Genomic DNA, 5,686 nt, shown 5'->3' with positions numbered 1-5,686 from the left:
ACCCAGGGGACGAGGGATTAAGTCTACTCACTGTCTCTCTGTCCCCTTAGCACCCTGGACAGGGCTTTGCACGTAGCCCGCTCTATTTATTTTTATTTTGTTTTATTTATTATTTTTGAGACAGGGTCTCACTGTGTGGTTCTGGCTGACCTGGAACTTACAGAGCTCTGCCTCCCTCTGTCCCCTGGGCATTGGTATTAAAGGCATGCGATGCCATACCCAGCGCTCGTTACTTTATTGTTTGAAACAGGGTCTTGCCATGTAGCCTGGGCTAGCCTTGAACTCACAGTCCTCCTGCATCTGCCTCCTAAGGACGGGGACCACCGATGTGGACCACCAAGACCCACAGGAAAGAACCCTGGATTGAAAGGTCTCACTTGAACAGAGACCTAGAAGGAAGCAGAGGGACAAGAATGGGGGGTGTGTGAAATCCAGCTTGGCAGGAGCGGAGAACTTTAGGAGCTGGGGAGAGGCAGCAGAGGCCCTTCAAAACTAAGGACACTGTCAGGGCTCAGATCCAGGTGAGGGGACCTGAGAGGGACTGGGGGAACAGAGCTGAGGCCCAGGGAGGCTCAGGGCAGGTAGGAAGATGGGTAGAGGCACAGTTGGGGTGTCAGAGAGGCTGGGGGGAGTCCAGACAGTTCCCAGAGATGGGGGGAGGGGAAACAGGACAATGAATGAGAACCGGAAGTTCCTAGTGTGTGAGCTCCAAAGTGGCTGACACTGGGGCTCTGAGAACAGACCCCAAGCCTGGGAGCTTTGGGCAAACACTGTCTTACACACTCTGGCTCTTTCCTCGGGAAGCAAAACCCAAACTGCAGCTCCAGAGATGGTTCAGTGGATGAAGGGTGAGGACCCGAGTCCAGATCCTCAGAACCACATGAAGCCAGGCGCAGCAGCACGTGCCTGTGTCTGTAATCTCAGTGCTTTCCTGGCAAGATGAGAGGTGGAGACAGAAGACTCCCCGGAAGTCAGCTGGTCAGCTGGCCAGGCATATGCAGGATGGACAACAGACCCTGTCTCAACCAGGTGGGAGGGGAGGGGGCGATTACACACACACACACACACACACACACACATACCATACACACACAACCAAAAAACAACTGGTGAGACCCCACCCAGAGGACAGAGCCCCTGCATGCCTGCACGGGGGTTTTCTGCATCCCGCCCAGGGACTAGAGCTCAGTTTGCCAATCTTGGGGTGAGTTCTCGGCCCCCTGATTTCATAGATTATAAGGGCGCTTGTTTCTCACCTCAAGGCAGTTTGCATTGACTGTGGTCTGTGGTGACAGTAGCATCCTCCAAAGCTCGCCACAGCCCCTGCAGAGAGGAGGGTGGGGGCCGGGTCCAGGGCTGTGGAGGAGGCAGAGGCACGAAGGCAGCCCTGCCACCTTCCTGTTTGTCAGGCGAGAGAGGCGGCAGGCAGGGGGTCAGGCTCCCCAAGGAACCTGAGGCCTTCCATGCCTGAAGCAGGCCTTCTCGGCAAACCTGTTTTAAGGCTTCACATCAGGGAAACAAAGATGGCTTCCCTCAGAGTCATTTGGGGAGTGCAGGACGGATGGGTAAGATATCCCCAACTTCACTGTCTTCTACGTCTTCCACCCTGAACCTCAAACCCTCCTCCCCCCTCCGCCAACACACACTGTACCCTGGGATTGATCCTGAGCTGCCTGCCAAGCCCTGCTCCTCCTGAGACCAGGTTCCCAGCACTGGGGTGGCCTGGGCAGCTGCCAGCCAAGAGTGTTAATTACTACGGAGTTGCAGGGAACCCAGCCGAAAGGTCCCCCCCAGCCCCATTTCTATGTGGGAACTGGACGGACCCACCCTCTCGTCAGCAGGGTACCTGTTCACCCCATGCTGGGTTCCCAGGCCCCTCGAGCCCCTTGTAGCAGTGACCGTTTGCCCTGCAAGCAGTGGGTGACCAGGTTTTTAATCTTGGAGACCCCTCAGATACCAGCTGGGAGGTGGGATTGGTTAAACCGGGAGGGAGGGCCTGTCTGTGAATGTCAGAGCCCATTTCAGCACAAAGGGGGTTATCCTGGAGCAGCGCCCCCCCATCCATCCCTCTAACCTCTCCTGACCTCAAAGCCACTCTGCAGCGTGTGTGTGTGTGTGTGTGTGTGTGTGTGTGTGTGTGTGTGTGTGTGGCGGGGGTGGGGGTGGGGGTGGGGGGTGGAGCCTTCAGCATGCCGGAGGTGGGGGTGGGGCACAGCCACCGCAATCTGGAGCTGGGGAGCTAACTCAGGTAACCTGGCAAACTGGGACTCTCCTTAGCTTGACCTTTCACCTCCCGGCTTCTCTCGGATTTCTTCTCTACCTGCTGCCTGTCAGCAGCTGTCCTGCAAAGACCACCACTTAGCTGCAGGAGAACCCTGTCTCGGCTCTCTCTCTCACCGGTGGAGATCAAAAGCTGTGAAATCCCGCTGCTGTGTGGCCTCCAGGCCGGGAGCCCTTCTCATGGCCCCTGTGCTGGAGGCCGAGCTGACTCAGCGCTTGCTGCAAGCCCAGCGTGAGTTCTGGCCTTGAAATGCCTCCGCTGACCCCGGCTGTGATAATGACCCTGTGACCTCAATCTTCCTATTCCCAGTTGACACATGGGGGGGGGGACGCAGCCTGGGAGGGACGAGAACTGAAGCGGGGCCTCTGGTGTAGACCTTTCTCCATTGACCGCCAGCCCAGCGCGTCTGAGAACCCCTGCCGTCTAAAGTGCCTGACACAGGGATCCTGTAGGCAGAGTCCCCTCAGCCCCTGACCACCTGTGCGGCTCCCCGGTGTTGCCCCTTCCCGCGGACGGCTATGCATGCCCCAGGGCGAAGCCTCCGGCCTCAGGCTCTTTCTGTGTACAGCCTCGCAGGGTGCCGCCTCCGCCGAGAGCGCACCCTGGTGCACTTGGTGACCCGCGAGTCAGTCATTTCACAGCAACCCATAGACGCGGGCTCCTCCGGAGGCGTGGCGCCCTCTGCTGGACTCTTCTGTCCTCAGCCCTGTGCCTGGAGCAAGCCTTCCAGAGCAGCGTCCCTCAACCCAAACCCCCCAAGTCCACAGGTTCTGCTTGCCCCAGATCCTACAACCTCACTTTAAATTTCTACAGGTCTCGCTGCAGAACCCATCCAGAGCTCTATGGGCTCCAACGTGCCCTGTGACTCGATGGGAGGTGAACAGAGCTTGTCCGGACTCTGACATCTTCAAGACCCCCAGGCACAGTTGGCCTGTCCTCTTGCCCCTTTCTGTGACCAATGGGGAACAATGCTGGGCTCTCACAGAATCCCCCAGGCCAGAGAGAGACCCAGTTCCATTCCCTGTCAGGGGAGGTGACCTCAAATTTCAAACAAACACTTGATAATAAAAAGCCAAATTAAAAAACCAAAACAAACAACCTTCCCTGCCTTAAAATACTGTGAGCCGGGGAAGCAATTCGGCCCGACGCTACACTTTATTATGAGCTAGAATTCAAATTGGACTGGCTTGGGTTGGGTTGGTACACCTCCGCACATTGTTTGGGGAATTAAGGGATCAGTCGTATTGGTAATTATGGTTTAGCCTTCAATTACCCCCCCTCCAGTTGAAAACCGTTAAATTGTCTGTGACAGGGCTTAAATTTAGCCCAGTGCCATGTCCTATGAAGACTTCACGAGTCAATACAAGCCATCCGGAAACCACAAGGTCCCCGTGCCAGGCGGTAATGGGCAGTTGGGTTGAGGTTTTTTATCTGGGACAGCGGGACAAGGGACAAGCTGACCTACAGGGCACTCGTGTGGGGGGTGGGGACCCTAGAGCACACGGTTCCTAGAGCCTGCTTGGCCTGGCTGGCCCTGAACCCTCAGCAGGCATCCAGGGAACCTCAACAAGGAGGCAGCCCTGGGTCCGTGAGGGACATGTGAGTCTTGGGGACACTGCCCTTGAGCACATCTGTGCCTGAGTCCCTGCTCTGTCACTTAGTGACTTAGGGAGGGACACCCTAGGTCTATTTATTCATATATGTATGTATGCATGTATGTATATATGTATGTATTTGTCTCTATCATCTATTTCTGTATTGTCATTTATCTCTTTATATATCTAACTTGATCTATCATGTATCTCTATACTATCATCTATCTATTTCTAGCTGTCTCTGTATGTATGTATGTATCTATCTATCTTTCTATCTATCTATCTATCTATCTATCTATCTATCTATCTATCTGGCAGGGATGGAGATGAACCCAGGGCCTCAAAAATGATAGGCAAACATTCTACTGTTGAACCACACCCCCAGCCCTCATTCCACTCTCTGTTTTGAGACAGGGTCTCTCACTGAGCTGCCCAGGGAGACTTTGCCACCTGTCTTTCCTCTTCCTCAGCATCCTCAGGCCCAGGGACTATAAATCCATGAGCCCAGGCCTGACTCGCTCAATTTCTTTCAGCCTTTGCCTCCTCGTCTGTTAAATGGCTACGTGGCAAGCCTCACACATGTGTGAGTCACTGTGAAGACAACAGTATATAAGAATAGCGGTGGCAGGTGTCTGTGGTGCCCACAGAGCACATTGTTCAGACCCGTTTGTCTGAACGGCTCTGACAAGCCCTTGCCTTGGGCAGAGCTCTGTATGGAGAGAGTGTGGGAATGAGAGCTGTGGAGCCCTGCTCTGGCCACCTGAAGGGAACTGCTTGTTTTGGGAGAGGATGGCTCTTGGAGAACACTCGCCGGCCTGGGCATGGTCTGCTCATCCTGGTCTTCAGGCACGCCGTAGAACAAACAAGCTCCCAGTGATAGTCCAAGCCCGGAGCCCTTGGCCTCAGGACCCACTGTAGTCCCAGGCCTGCCTTGTCACTCCCATGAGACAGAGAGAGGAAAGTCTACCCAAAGGGCGGACATTGGGATTTCCTATTCTTCAAGATGATACAGGGGTTGAGGGTGTAGATCAGTTGGCTCAGTGCTTGCCCATCCTGCGTGAAGCTTTGGTCCCCATGATACCCAGCATAAAGGTGGTAACACACCTGTAGTTCCAGCATTGGGAGGTACAGGTTGGAAGGTCTGAAGTTCAAGGTCATCCTCACCTACATAATAAATTTGGGTCTAGCCTTAGCTACAAAAGACCTCTGTTGGTATAACGTTCTCGTGGAATGTACACAATTTACCCTTGTTCATTCGAATGCTGATTTCTCTACCCCACTATCTGGTTTCAATCTGGACATTGCATTGTGATGCTTATTCTAAGCACCACCTGTCTCAAGTTTGTGCAAACATGCCACCATTTGCTCTCTGTATTGTCAATAAAACAACCAGCCAGTGCTGAGGGGAGGACATCCTGATGCGGAGGGGAGGAGAGAGAAGCGTGTGGGAGGAGTCGGGAAGACAGATGGGAGGGGAGAGGACCAGGAGAGATGAACTGGACCTAAGATAGGACTAAAAGCAAGTATGATATGGGAAATCTGAATGGGAGGAAGCTATGCGGGCTTGGAGGTTTAGGATGGAGTAGTTCTTGCCCAGCCCTGTGCTCTAAGTTAATTAAACAAACCCTAGTCTCTGTGTGGTGATTTGGGTATACAGCTGATTTAGGAACAACTGCCATTTAACGGAAAGATAGATCAATAATAAATACTAATAATCAACAACAGACTTCTCAAATAAACAAATAATTATAAAGTCAGTGACTGGCAAGAAGTTAGGGTGATGGGGCATGGATACTGGGTACTTTATAGT

The 5,686-nt window shown here is 53.6% G+C and overlaps 1 long non-coding RNA gene across 1 annotated transcript; it reads left to right on the top strand.

Moving 5' to 3' along the window:
* The first annotated feature begins 1,415 nt into the window (after positions 1–1,415).
* LOC132655388 (uncharacterized) lies at positions 1,416–3,365 on the top strand. The gene is made up of 3 exons (XR_009593201.1): positions 1,416–1,565; positions 2,278–2,512; positions 3,095–3,365. It is a non-coding gene; the product is annotated as an uncharacterized LOC132655388 (long non-coding RNA).
* The last annotated feature ends 2,321 nt before the right edge of the window (positions 3,366–5,686 follow it).

Source organism: Meriones unguiculatus, chromosome 7 (assembly GCF_030254825.1).
Source record: "Meriones unguiculatus strain TT.TT164.6M chromosome 7, Bangor_MerUng_6.1, whole genome shotgun sequence".
NCBI classification, from domain to species: Eukaryota; Metazoa; Chordata; class Mammalia; order Rodentia; family Muridae; genus Meriones; species Meriones unguiculatus.
This window is presented reverse-complemented; position numbering and strand designations above follow the sequence as displayed.